The sequence below is a fragment of the Amaranthus tricolor genome, chromosome 7 (genome assembly GCF_026212465.1).
Source record: "Amaranthus tricolor cultivar Red isolate AtriRed21 chromosome 7, ASM2621246v1, whole genome shotgun sequence".
Classification (NCBI taxonomy): Eukaryota; Viridiplantae; Streptophyta; class Magnoliopsida; order Caryophyllales; family Amaranthaceae; genus Amaranthus; species Amaranthus tricolor.
In genome coordinates, this window is record NC_080053.1 from 8,866,574 (window position 1) to 8,881,107 (window position 14,534).

The following is a 14,534-nucleotide window of genomic DNA, read 5'->3' on the forward strand; positions in this document are numbered from 1 at the left end:
CATACATTGATCCATCTCTTGGCTCTGATCAACAGAGAATTGCTGAAGTTGCTGGCGCCATAGTTTCTTTTGACCCTAAACCAGTAAACGTCTGCTATATTTTACTGTCTATGTTCTACTCAAATTAAAATTATTTTTCTTTCAATTAACAATACTATCTGCCAAAAAAATCAAAAATAAAACCAGGTATCCGGTGTTCCGACCCGATTTATCTGGGTACCCGCACTAATTGGGCCGGGACACGGATCATTAAAAAAGGTACTCGACTAACTGGATACCCGGCTTTCCGGGTACCGCTAATGAACACCCCTATATATACCTATATATATGTTGTTGAACCAACTCATTGATCGAGAATCCCTTGATATACACCCCAATTCCTGTGGATTCGACCCGTACTGGCAGACGTATTACGATAAGACGTGCACTTACGGTATTACTATTGAAGGACGGAAATTCACGATCACTTCACACCTTTGAGTAGTTATGCCTACTTATTATCCTAAAATATGCATTTATTTTATAGTATATATTCATGCGTTTCTTGTGTTGCATCATTTAGCATTTTTTAGGCAACTTGTTTGAGGTAGGAAGTGCTTTTATGCCCACATTAGTGTCACATGATACACTAATCTCTTCATAAATTCGGGTTCAGCTTATTATTAACACTTAGCATAAACTAATGTTGCCCAAATCATATTACATAGCATAACTAAAAGCATTCTAGAAAATGCTTATGGCTGCCCGAAAAACTGAAAGGCAAAAATAGTAGATAAAAACTCCTAATACGAACTAAGCTACACCTAAAAACATAGCTGCACACTACACAAAATGTTTCAGTCTGCTATATTTAAAGCTACTTTAGCTACTGACTTATCTATTTAGAGGTGCTTTACTCCCTTTCTAAATTAACCTTGCTTATTAGTTTGTTGGTCAAGCATCAAAAAGGTAAATCATCTAATTTGTGAACATTTGTTTATTGATCAAGTTATATAGCTTGGAGATAGATTACAAACAATTCATCTATGTTCATCCCAATATTACTATTTTGCTAGCTGATGCTCCACAATCTGTTCAGGAGATCATGGAAGAAGTTGCTTTGAAAGTTGTCTTTCATTTTCATCCTAACTACAAAAATATTCATCAGAAGATTTATGCATCACAAATTTTCCTTTTTATGACCAGATTCGGAATATAAGTTAGAAAAAGACTAATTTCTTAGTCGGATCCATACAATTGAACAATTTATTGATGCAAAATGGCTTTTTGCTTGACTTGATCGTGACCTACAATTTAATTAATTAAACCTTACCGTTAAGGCTTAATAATTCTATTTTAAATTAAATAGGATTTCGTCGGTACGTAAGCACCCACCAACTAGTGTCTTGAAAAATCCAACATATGTATAGCAAAATAAATTACTCCGTATGTTCAACACAAATATTTTGTTAACTATTTTTTTAAATCGAATTACGTAAAACGTTATCATGAAACTCGAAAAAATAACTTGGGAGACCTCGTACATCACAACTAGTTATCAAAAACTTTAAATAACCAACACGTTTCTCTCTCCTTCTTTATTTGGTGTTTCCTTTATTCCTTAAACTTTTAACTTTTTTTTCATTTGTTTTATATGATTTCATTGTATACTTTGAGATTATGTTGTATATATAATTTTTGTATGTTTCGTTTTCAATTTTTTTGACGTTTATCTGCTCAAATATGAATTCATCTAATAATATGTTGACATATCATTTGAAGACAATAAACCTCTTGCTATAGTTTTTCTATAAAACAAAAATATGTAGTTTCAAAAGTGACAAACATTTTTTTATAGAGGAACGAGCAATCATCTAATGTTGATATAATCAAAGCAGTCGAGTCTAAAGCTCAGTTCAAGAGGGTAGAAGTTTGTGTTTTTAAACTTAAACTGAAGATGAAAAGTAAGTTTAAATTGTGTGTTTGCAGAAATTATAATTACGTCGGTTTTTTTGTATTATAGTAGATGTTTGATATATGTGAAGTTGATGAGCATTTCATATGATGTAGGTTTTTATGTTGTATAAGGTAGGTGTTTAGTGTAAATGAAGTAGAAATTTTGATATATGAAGTAAGTGTTTATGATATGTATAACAGGGTTTTTAATATCTGAATATGAAGTATGTGTTTATCAAATTTTAAGGTGTTTATGTTTTATAAAATCGGTGTTTATTATATATAAAGTAGGTATTTATGGTATACAAAGTAAGTGTTTTTGATATATGATATGATGTAGGTGTTTATGATATGTGAAGTAGGAGTTCTTAGTATGTGAAATAGGTGTTTATGATATGTGAATTGTGTTGAAAATTTAGAGTACATAGAGAGTCTAGGATATATATTAGTGGGACATAAAAGTATCACAACTTAAGTCTAAAATGTTATGGTTTCGCGAAAATCCACGATTCATTGCTACTGAAAAACGAGTCGTCATTTTTCTGTGGAAAGTGTCGTCATTTTTCTTTCAATGTTGACAGTTTGTATGGTTTATTAATAGTTGCATGTGATTGAAAAACTAATTATATGATTAGAAAACTGAATATATATCAGTATATAATCATATGAGTGGTATGAAACTATGCATGCTTTATTATAATAAATGGATGGATTTGCATGTAGAGAGAAAGAAAAAGAAATTGCTTTCTTTGATTTTCGTTCCTCTCTTAAGAATACTATATTTGTTCTGTTTCTCTTCTTTGCATGAATACTCAAAGTGTTATAAACTTTTTGGGTATTTTCTGATTTCATAATCTACAAAGTACATATTCATTTCATTTTGGTCTCTATGTACTAGGAGAATAGTGTTGTTTGAATCTCATTTTGAATTTTATTAAAAAATCCAGAGTACCTTTGTGGAAAAAATATCAAAAAAAGAAAAATCTTCATACGCCTATAACAAACTATCAAGTTTCTGAGTGACACATTTTGTTGCAAACATATCCTTAAGGTTGTTGAGAAAAGGGGCGATATAATACACACACTTTCTCCTTTTGTGTTGTTAGATGAGCAAAAATAACCAATCCAATCAAACAAATAATAATAATCCCACAATCAAGCGCAATAAAGTAAAAATGCGGAAAGTAAAGCACACACGATATTTACGTGGAAAACCCAATGCGGAAAAAAAAACCACGAGACCGTAAGTGGTACCACACTCTTCCACTAATCACCAATAAAATTAATGGGTACAACCAAAATCCTCTCTAGACAATACTAGAGGTAATACAAACACCAAACAACCCTAAAACACACTCAAAAGTGGTAAAATAACAATTAGGGTAAAATTAGGGCAAAACAAATTACCCACTTACAATGCAAAAAACGACAATCCAATCGTTGAATATGTAGGTTGGGTAGACAGAAACACCGTGTCAAAATTTGACGAAAAACGGAGCACGAATGGCCTTCGATCGGATCGCCGAAAAATCACGTGTCGCACCTTTTTCTTCTCCTCAGTTTCTGATTTTTGTGCGTGAATGTGTTTTAATTGCTGAATAACTATACTGCTGCCCTAATCTTGGTTTTTATAGTTTTTCACTTTTTTTTTTAATTAACAAATAATATTATTATTATTAGTCCATTATTATTAAGCCCATAATTAAAATATTAATTGGGCCTTCCTCCAAGTGGGAGGGAATAACCCAACAAATCTCCCCTTCACTCCAACTTGGGGGGTATGACAAGTCCCGCTTTCAAATGGCACACCTCTAACTTGTCTCTTGGAAGGATCTTCGTCAACATATCCGATCCATTTTCATGAGTACTGATCTTCACAAGCTCAAATATTTTCTCTTCTATCTGATCTCGAATCCAATGATACCTCCTTTCGTATATGTTTCATTCAACCATGATAGGTAGCATTCTTAGCTAGGTGAATGGCACTCTGACAGTCACAATGTAACAAATAATCGTCTTGCTCCAAACCCAACTCCTCAAGAAAGTCCCTCATCCACACCAACTCTTTACCAGCTTCAACAGCTGCCACATACTCTGACTCAGTAGTCCATAGAGCAACATATTTTTGCAATTTAGATTGCCAAGAAACAGCTCCCCCTGCAAACGTCATCATGTAACCAGAAGTAGACTTACTAGAATCAATATCACCTGACATATCAGCATCTGTGTAACCATCCAACACAGGTTCGTCAGGACCAAAACATAAACTTACTCTAGAAGTACCCCTGAGATACCTTAGAATCCACTTAACTGCTGCCCAATGCTCCTTTCCAGGATTAGACATAAACCTGCTAACTACCCCAACAGCATGAGCTATATCAGGCCTAGTACATACCATAGTATACATCAAACTACCTACAGCGGATGAATAAGGCACATTTTTCATCTTCTTCTTATCTTCATCTGTTGTAGGACATTGTTTGGAACTCAATTTCATATGCACTGGCAGTGGAGAACACACAGGCTTAGCATTGTTCATATTGAACCTTTTCAGCACCTTTTCAATGTATTTCTCTTGTGATATCCACAATTTCTTATTTTTCCTATCGCGAGAAATACACATGCCTAAAATTTGTTTTGCAGGGCCAAGGTCCTTCATAGCAAAGGACTTGCTCAAACTAGCCTTTAAGTCAACAATCTTATTGGAATCACGACCAACAATCAACATATCATCAACATATAACAAGAGAATGAGAAAGTCAGCTTCAGCAAAATTCTTCACAAACACGCAATGATCAGCATATGTCTTGTGGAAGTCATTATCAACCATGAATGACTCAAATTTCTTGTACCATTGTCGAGGCGCTTGCTTAAGACCATACAAACTCTTCTTTAAGTGACACACAAGTTTCTCCTTTCCCTTGACCTCGAAGCCTTCAGGTTGCTCCATGTAAATTTCCTCCTTTAGGTCACCATGGAGGAAAGCATTCTTCACATCAAGTTGCTCAATCTCCAAATTCATGCTGGCAGCCAAACTAAGTACAACTCTGATTGAAGACATCTTCACCACTGGAGAGAAAATTTCATCAAAATCAATCCCCTTCTTCTGTTCATAGCCTCGCACAACAATCCTAGCCTTGAACCTAGGTGGTTGACCATCTTCTCCGTGCTTCAACTTAAACACCCATTTATTCTTGAGTGCTCATTTGCCGTTAGGCAACTTTACCAGATCATAAGTGTGATTCTCATGCAAGGAATTCATCTCATCTTGCATGGCATTATACCACTCCTTACTTTTCTCATGTGACATAGCCTCCTGAAAGTCTTCTGGCTCTCCCCCATCAGTTAGTAACACAAACTCTGTAGTAGGATACCTCATAGAAGGACGTGGTCCTCTAGTAGATCTTCTCACATCATCAGGCTGTGGTTGCGGTTCAACAACTGGAGGCTCAACTTCAGGTTGATCATCATGACCATCATCACCAATATTATCATCATCATCCTGCACATCTCCCCTTCAACTCTAGGAGTCATCTGCGGTAAGACTGGATCAAAATTGATTAGAGTATGAGAGGATGTTTGTTGCTTTGGCTTTTCAATATCTTCAATAGTCTGATCTTCAAAGAACACAACATCTCTACTTCTGAGAACTTTCCTATCTACTGGATCCCATAACTTGTACCCAAGAGCATCTTCAGAGTACCCCAAAAATATACACTGTTTTGTCTTCTTATCTAACTTGGATCTCTGATCTCTAGGAATGTGAACAAAAGCACGACATCCAAATACCCTCAAGTGCTTGTAGGAGACATCTTTACCGGTCCAAACTTTCTGAGGAACATCACCATCAAGAGGATTTGAAGGTGAAAGGTTAATCAAGTACACAGCTGTAACCAATGCCTCTGCCCAGAAAGACTTGGACAACTTTGCATGAGAGAGCATACATCGAATTCTTTCTTCAATTGTTCTGTTCATCCTCTCTGCAACTCCATTCAATTGAGGTGTCTTTGGAACTGTTTTCTCAAGCTTGATGCCTTGACCCTTGCAGTAGCTTTCAAATGGGCCTCTGTACTCACCACTATTATCAGCTCTCACGACCTTGAGCTTTCTACCAGTTTCTCGCTCAACTCTAGCCTGAAACTCCTTGAAAGCAAAAAGTACCTGATCCTTGGTTTTCAACACAGTAACCCACATTTTTCGAGAATAATCATCAATAAAAGAAACAAAGTAAAGAGCACCACTATGGGATTTAGCATCCATAGAACATACATCAGTGTGGACAAGATCAAGAGGATACTTTCTCCTAGATGGGGGGCGAGAATGAAAAGCAACCCTATATTGTTTACCAGCTAAACAATCAACACAGGATCTAAGAGACATACCTGAGACATCAGGGAGATATTGCTTCTTTGAGAGCATCTGCATACCTTTCTCACTCATATGGCCTAGTCTATTATGCCATAACACACTAGAACATTCATCTGCAACATTTACCTCACCCGCGCAAACCTTCGCTTGCATCATATAAAGAGAACCTTGCTTCTTACCTCGGGCTGCTATGAGATTCCCCTTGCAGAGCTTCCACTTACCATCATTGAAGTGGCTGAACTAACCCTCTTCATCAAGTCTACCTATAGAAATGAGATTCAATCTGATATCAGGAACGTGTCTAACATTTCTCAAAATCAGCTTACAACCGGTGGAACTCTCCAAGTAAATAGTGCCTTTGCCGACAACCCTGGATGACCCATCATTCCCCATTCTAACACTACCAAAATCACCACTAGTGTAGGACGAGAAATAGTCTTGATGCGAAGTAAGATGATACGAAGCACCCGAATCAATCACCCAATTGCAGTCATCACCAGCTACATTCAAACACTCTTTATCACCAATGAAGAGCAAATCATCATCACTGATTGCTAGAGCTGTAGTATTTTTCTCTTCAGACTTCCACTCAGATGAATCACCCTTTCTATCTTTTGACTTGTCTCTTTTAATCTTTCTGCAGAACCTCTTAATATGTCTCGGCTTGTCGCAGTAATGACAAATAATTCTACCCTTGGATTTAGACTTGTCTCTGGAATTGTCTCTACCTCGAGAAGGTCGATTTTTGCTTCTTCCCCTATTAGACTCTTGTGCAATATAATGAGCTTCAGAATGATTGGAGGAACCCATCTCCTTTCTCCTAGTCTCTTCATTCAGCAGACTAGCTTTGACACTCTCCATTGTCAACTTACCATCAGGAGCAGAATTGCTAAGTGATACAAATAGTGTGTCCCAACTATCCGGCAATGAGGAAAGTAGTAATAGTGCCTGCAATTCATCATCTAAGGACATTTTCACTGCAGACAATTGATTAATCAAACCTTGAAAATCATTCAAATGAACTACCATGCTATTACCATCGTGAAATTCTAACTTTACCAATTTTCTCATCAATGACGCTTTACTTAAGGCGTTCTTCCTCTCATACATAGCCTCAAGTTTCATCCACAATTCATAAGCATTCGTGTCATTGGAAATATGTTGGAGCACACTAACATCAACAAATTGTCTAATGGTTCCTACCGCTTTCCGATTCAAAATTTTCCATTTACTTTCATCTTGACCAGTGGGCATAGACTCATTTAAGATTGGTTCATACAAATCTTTCACATATCTTCCATCTTAGTTTTCCACACAGCGTAATTGGCAGAGTCCAAATAAATCCTACCGTGCATACTAGATTTATCATCCATCATAAACCAACACAAGAGTATCACCCAAGAAAATATAAACCAAGCTCTTGATACCACTATGTTGAGAAAAGGGGCGATATAATACACACACTTTCTCCTTTTGTGTTGTTAGATGAGCAAAAATAACCAATCCAATCAAACAAATAATAATAATCCCACAATCAAGCGCAATAAAGTAAAAATGCGGAAAGTAAAGCACACACGATATTTACGTGGAAAACCCAATGCGGAAAAAAAACCACGAGACCGTAAGTGGTACCACACTCTTCCACTAATCACCAATAAAATTAATGGGTACAACCAAAATCCTCTCTAGAGAATACTAGAGGTAATACAAACACCAAACAACCCTAAAACATCACTCAAAAGTGGTAAAATAACAATTAGGGTAAAATTAGGGCAAAACAAATTATCCACTTACAATGCACAAAACGACAATCCAACCGTTGAATATGTAGGTTGGGTAGACAGAAACACCGTGTCAAAATTTGACGAAAAACGGAGCACGAATGGCCTTCGATCGGATCGCCGAAAAATCACGTGTCGCACCTTTTTCTTCTCCTCAGTTTCTGATTTTTGTGCGTGAATGTGTTTTAATTGCTGAATAACTATACTGCTGCCCTAATCTTGGTTTTTATAGTTTTTCATTTTTTTTTAATTAACAAATAATATTATTATTATTAGTCCATTATTATTAAGCCCATAATTAAAATATTAATTGGGCCTTCCTCCAAGTGGGAGGGAATAACCCAACAAAGGTGAACTACAATTCGGTGATCAAACAAACAAGAAGATTTATTGCCATTCACAAAGGAGGATACTAATTTGTTTATTGTAATTTGTATTGTATTTCATTATAAAACTAATAATATTTTGTGATATTTCTTACTAACAATGGCGTGGTAAGAATTTAAGTTAGACAAGTTCATTGGGGTAGAATTTCGAGCAATGGCAAAAGAAGATGCTCATACTCTTAACCTATCTAAATGTTGCATATGTGATTAGTAAGAAAAAATTAGATGAGAAGGAAGACAAAACATTTAGAAGAAACATGAAGGAGGAACAAGTGGGAAAACGATGACTTTATATGCCGAGGACATATACTTGACAATATGAAAAGAGACTTTATTTGATGTGTATCAAATTTCATGAGTTCGCCAAAGTTTTTTGGAATATTCTATAGGATTAGTGTAAGGCTGAGGATGTAAGTTCTAAGAAATTTCTCGCTAGTAATTTCATTGCATATAGAATGATGATAACCTCCCCCTAATTGATCAATTTCATGAGTTGCCAACGATGTACTTTAATATGAAAATGCATGACATTAAAATGGATGAGATTCTGTCAAGCATAATGGACAAGTTACCATCTTCATAAAGTGATGTTAGACATGCCCCCAAACATAAGAAGGAAGAGATCTCTTTATCTTATCTAGCTCAACAACTTGGGCTACTGTAAGGGCACATGAAAGCCGAAAGAATGAAAATCCTAATGTGTCAACCATTAATATGGCAACGAGACATGTTTGTATAAACAAGCAAATGTTCAAGACCTTTCACAAGGTGGTTGATGAGGATTATCTCTACATGATAAACAATTCATCCATCAAGGTCCATGGAAAAGAGCGAGTTCGACTCTTGTTTATGTTGAAAAATCTATTAGTCCTGAGGGATGTCTACTTTGCTCCCGACATTAATAGGATTCTTGTCTCGGATCCGGTGTTGAATCGATTAGGCTACAAACTCGTGTTTAAATCCATAGATGTATAATTTCTAAAAGTAGTTTGTTTTTTGGATGTGCTTACTTAAGATGTAATCTTGTAAACTATCGTCAAGTAGGACAAATGTACTTAATTAGCAGGGCAATTAGAAGAAAATCGAGGACAAATATTGAATTTAAAAAAAAATAATCAAAAGCTTATAGTTTTAAAAGAAAATCACTCAAGGGTGAGATTAATAAAAGTAAAATTTTCAATTAATAATAATAACGATTATAATTTATTATAAAATTATTGATGCTTGAATTAGGGTATTTTTTTTTCAAGATTTTGACACTTTTTTTTATATAAAAAATAAAATGTCAAAACTTTCTTTTGTTTTCTGAATCAAGCAATTTCAAAATTGAATCAAGTAATAAATTATTCAGTATTTTCAGGATCCGTTTGGTAATCGGTAGTAAATGGTAGGAATGGAAATGAAAGTTAGTGTAATTTCGATATGAATATCTCATGACAAATTTAATGGACATGCTTATTCTTCTTTAACATCTAATTTTCTTTACAAAATTCATTCCAATGCATTACCATTCGAACATGTGGAATTAGGTGGTAATGGAAAATTGTGAATAATTTTTTTATGATCAAATTTTTATTACCATGGGAATGACATGGTACTTATATCATCTCATCTCCACTAATTAGTACCGTTAACCAAACGGGTCGTTTAAGTAATGTGGACTAGAGTTGAATAAATAAAGTAACAAAAAGTAAGAGGACTGACGACCAGAGTTGTGTAATGGGTTGAATGCCTAGTAGGGTCTGAATTCGACCTTTAAATATGTGGCTTTTGATCGAGTTGGGTTTTAAACATAGTTTTTATTTACAATATTTTATTGAGTTGGAAATATGCTCTCTATGAGCCATTATTATTTTTTATTTTTTACTTGATTTATAATAAATTACCACACATTAATAATAGTCAATAATCTAATTGTAATGATAAAAAATAGTTATATTATAAAATATTCTACTATTCTAATATGCATATTGCAATGAAAAATCAAAATAATATAATTATGAATGGGCGGAGCCAGCCCATTTGAGTTTTTTATCAGACTCTTTTTTATTTAATAACAACCTAGCTCTAATCCGACCTATTGCATTGTATACTTCCTCCGTTCCATTATACTTGCTACATTTCACTTTTTAAGCAATTTAATGCGTAAATTTGATCATTTATATCTTAAGCTATGCTTAAAAAAATTATAAAAATTAAATATTATGAAATTTAATTAGACGATTCAAATAAGATCTCACTTGACTATATTTTTTCTAACACATTAGTTGCAATATCTAAAATAAGTTTGAAAGATAAATCATACATTCTATTAATTTTATTGTATATAGCAAAAGTCAATTTGATTGTGACCATGCCATTTGTCTTTTTTCATTGGACAATATTTATGAAATTTGACTGATTTGGATTTTTCGACCTACCATATTTACACATTTGCATTTTTGGAAAAATTTATACATTAATGGATGCAATAAATCACAATTATTCTAAATACACTGTTATACATAAATGTACAGTTTAGAAAGTTATACCAGGAAATAGATAAAAAAAACTGGAATTACACTGGTAGAAAATTATACCACAAAATAAATTACATTCATTCCAATTATATTGCAATTTATTAAATTACTAGAAATACATAATTGTCCGTTTTTCTAGCAATAGTTGTTAAAAACTAAAATGACATAAAATTTATTTATTGATCATTAAAATCAGTCATTTACATTGTTAAACTACCATAATTACAATTTTCAATTTTAGGAAAAATGTCAAAAAAAAAAATTAAACCATATGACAATTATGGAAACAAATAAATTAATGCAAAAAAATCATCCAACTTCATCAATGTGTAGGCAATCAGACTATCATAGCTACCAAATATTGTAGCAGACTCAAAATTCTCAATCTTAATCTTTCGATTAATTATTCCGAATTTTCAATTCAAATCTCTAATCCTTTGGTTATCCATTTCAAACCATCTTTAATTCCTAAACCTTTTTCGATTTTGTAATTTCTTTTAAACATTAAACTTTAAAATAGTATTTTGTTTAAAATATTTTTATAAGCACTAAAATATTATTTTATTATTTTATAGTACAAAAAGTAAAATTTTATTATTATATTTACGGTTTTGTAAAACGTTACTTTTTAACTTTCTTCATTAAACTAACATTACTACTTATTATTTTAACCTTATAATTTTGATTTAATTATTTTATACTTAAAAGTGAGTCGTATTTTTATTATTAACATTAAGCAGAGTTTAAGCAAAATTTTCTAAGTAAACTACATATTTTCATGATCAAATTTACCCATTATTTTAAAGTATATTCACTTGTACATACTACAACAAAAATTTGATGAACCAAAATCCTTTCTATAGTAACCCATGATGTTCATTACTTACACAAGCTATCACCATTTCCTTACACAAGCTAACCTTCTTCTACCCTCCAAACTCTTACACATTTACTTACACACTCCAACTCTTACACATTCACTTACACACTCCAACTCTTACACATTCACTTACACACTTTAAATCACTTACACAAGTTAACCTTCTTCTAATACTTCTAACACTCTTTTTCATACAATCTAATGAACTACCAAGTTTCCCAAACCCATTATAAATACCGCCTTAACTATGAGATCACTTACACCACCATCATCAAATCTTTCTAACATTATTTCTTATATTTTCACTTCGTTAAAATCTTACTCTATTAATACCTTTATTATTAGTTGAAGAAATTCAAGAACATGGAGCTTAGAACACTTTTTATTTAGCTTAAATCATCATTATTATGGAACATTACTGGGTTATTACTTTGGGTACTTAATGTATCATTATTTTTTGAGTTTAGATTTTAATTATGTTGGGAGCTTAGAAGATCATCATTATTTTGGGAGTTTGAATTAATTATTTTTGAAGCATTATTATCTATCTTGGAGGGTCTTATTTCTTATTATTTTTCTAATTAGTACTTAGTACTAATTCTTGGTATTAGTATGGTATAACTTCTTACCCTCTCTTTTTGTAAAATTTTACATTATATTTACTTTCTAATATGCAAAGTATGAAATATGTTGATATGTTTTATTAGTAAGTTAGTTTAATGAAATTATGATCAAGATTATATTAAGTATTGTTGGACCTCTTGAGTTTTGATGATGACTACACTTTATTTGATCAAATATGTTTTAGAGATTGTGTACAGGTCGATATTCGGTCTTGACTATGATCGTTGATAGTACCTATGGCTTGGTTCATGGAAATGTACGTGCCAAAAGGATCCGAAAGATGTTAGAAGAAGTATATCGCTTGGGATGTAAAATGGAGACAGGAGGTCTACTGTTCCCAAGTTTGATGTTCTAGCAAAACTGAAAATTGGAGACAACGCACTGTTCCTGAACTGAAGTCAGCTTACGTCCACTGAAAATTCTGATTATTATTTTTTAATTATTATTTTTAGTTGATGTATTAATTAAAGTTAATTTGTTGCATTTATAAATTATTAAAGTTAATTGGCAAAATATTTTCTAAAATATCTAACGTGTGATTTTCTAAATATAAGCCTTTATTTTAGGATTTATATTTAGTGAATATTGGATTTACTAAATATAGGAACAGCAGCTGAGTCTTAGCTATTATTAGCTAAAGGTAATCGTCCCTAATATTAGTAATAGCTAACCGTCCCTATTATTAGCTAAAGGCAACCGTATCTAAATTTAGCCAAAGTAAACCGTGTTATTATTGGAAAAGGGAACTGCAGCTAATTTTAGTATATGGGAACTGCTGCTAAAAGGAACAATATCTATTATTAGTAAATGGGATCAGCAGTTATTATTAAATAACCGTGCACTTGAATTGGTCAAGTTTAATGCCTATTTTAGAGACTAACCGTAGGATGACCTTGGATATTAAGGTCCATATTATTCTCCTTATTATTTGGGATAGGGGTGTCAAACAGGTCGGGTTGGGTCATTTTCAGGTTCGGGTCATATATAAATGGGTCAATAGACCCTTAACCTGAACCTGACCCATTTAATTAAATGGGTCAAAAATTGAAACCCTGACCTGATTTGTAGTAGGTCGGGTGAACCTGCTAATGACCCATTTAACCTGCTTTTTTTTTCAGGTCATTAAACCCATATATTTCAGGTCATTTGACCCATTTGACCCATTTGACCCATATTTTATATTCACATTTCATAATACAGACTATACAATATTATGCTGGAGTTGAATGTTTATGGCTAAAACACAGTATAATTTATGGCTAAAACTACTGCGAAAAATGTTTTTACACGTGATATACTGATATTATATCTCCTATCGACATTTTCAGCCATTAATGGCAATCCAAGTTACTGATCTCAATCGAACACAGTACAAGCTTCATAAAGAAAGATTTCAGATCTCAATCCAAACACCATTTTAGTGAAGCATTTTTATTAAGTTTTTTGAACAGGAAAACTAAGAATAATTGAAGATTGAATTGAACAGGAAAATAAGAGCAATCATATGACAATAAAGAACATGAAAATAAGAACAAGAAAAAATCAAAGAACATATGAATCACAAAAAAAAAAAGAGAAAGAGAAGATGATTGAATACCCGGCAAAGTGCTGGAAGATCAGGTAGATTGAATTGAAGATCACGTAGATTGTTGAAGCTTTCAGAAGATTGAATCGATGCCTTTGATGGATGAGGAAGACAGAGACGAAGAATGCAAAGTTGCAAACGGCGCTATTCACTATCCAGTATTGAATAATGAGTTTGAGTATTCACTGCTTTCATGCTTTGCCACTTTTGTTTAGAGTTTAGACGTTTAGGTATAAGTTAAGGTTATGTCTGTTGGGCCTTCATTTGTTGGGCTCTTTAGGTTAAATATTAATGGTCGACCCATTTATTAAATGGGTCGACCTGACCTGATTGACCCATTTAATAAATGGGTTGAACAGGTTTTTTTCGGGTTTAAATATTCAACCTGAACCTAACCCATTTAATAAACAGATCATGTTAGGTTGACCCATTTAATTAATTGGGTTAAAAATCCAA